Consider the following 1521-nt stretch of genomic DNA (forward strand, 5'->3'; position numbering starts at 1 on the left):
AATTCTTGAACAAATACCCCCACCCCTTCCCCTCTCTTCTGACATCATACTCCTCCCCTTCATCCCCCCCTTTCGTTCCCCATGTCATTCAACTCCTTTTTTCCACTTCATACTCTTTGTCTACTGTCATAGTGTTGTTAATCATTAAGCTTCGTTTTACTTCGTTTTCTGCAATATTTTCACTAAGGGTCAACATTTGGTACAAAAATGCAATGTTTTTAAATGGTTTTTTCTAAACATTTTGATCCTTAAGAGAAAATATATTGCAAGAAGAACCCAAAAATAATTAGAAACGAAGGTGTTGAAACGACCTTTTTTGGTTCGTTTTATTTTTTTATGATAAAAGATTAATAAAAGCAAACTTTAATCGGATACAGTTTTTAAAAGCGGGAAGTTTTAATAAAAGTTATTAAAAACAAACTAAAACCTAAACTGTTAGTCCAGTTCAAAGACGACATTTTTAATGAGAGAAATATTTAAATAATGAATCTATATAGGAGTTCGAGTATAAAGGAGCATCTGGCTAGTCTTCGTATTCATCCTAATCTTCTATACATGACAAGGTATTTATTTAATAATCATTTTGCGTATTTTCTAAAGAAAATATCGATGTACAATGATTTAATACCATAAAGGGAAGCTTTATTGTAAGAAGCTCAACAAAATGTTATTAATTTAAAAATGATGAGGTAAAAAATTAAAGATCTAATCGAGGCCGGAACTCATTTAACCTGATGTCTAAAATTTAATACAACATTTCCCATACATATCCCTCCTTGACATATGGTAAGAACTTCCCATTCCCAATAAAGTTTTTTTTTCCACTTTTTCAACCTTTTATAAATGCCGCAATGTATTCTAGACTTCTTCCCCCCCCCCCTTATCAAACCTCACTCCCAGTAAGTCCCCGCCCCCGGGCCCCCACGCCACATAGCACGGTGAATCACTGTTCGTAGTCGTAACTCGTACTCTGTAGTCTGTGACGTCAGTTCCAACCTAACAGCGAGAACGTTGCCATTATTGATTTTCCCCTGTACTTGTAGATAAAGGGGAATATTTATTGTGAAACCGTTGGAAGAATCTTCACAATTTTTAACGATTACAATTTTAAAACTACGTAATAATGTTATGGGACAATCTTTATCATTGAATTACGTCGTTTAGTGAGCTGTGAGTTTACTGCATGTGTAACGAAATTTTTAAAGTAATGCGTAATAAATGGATTGGCGATATCAGCTTTCACTTTTAATAATTTTATAATATTTTATTTTCAGAATCAGCGATATATAATGTTACTGTTGACTTAATTATTTGTTTAATAAAAGCTGCTCCTTACTGCTGTTAAGTCTAAAAGCAGTGTGGAATCGGCATCAAAATGCATAACGAAAACTGGACAATTTCTACAGGTAATATTGCGAGACGTATGCAGTAATTTCATGATAATTTAGAAACTTTTGATGGCGGGGTCTTGGTAATTTCCTAGAGAACGATTTTTGGACCCCCACCTGGAATGTTCAGATG

This window comes from Eurytemora carolleeae, unplaced genomic scaffold (genome assembly GCF_000591075.1).
Source record: "Eurytemora carolleeae unplaced genomic scaffold, Eaff_2.0 scaffold919, whole genome shotgun sequence".
NCBI lineage: Eukaryota > Metazoa > Arthropoda > Copepoda > Calanoida > Temoridae > Eurytemora > Eurytemora carolleeae.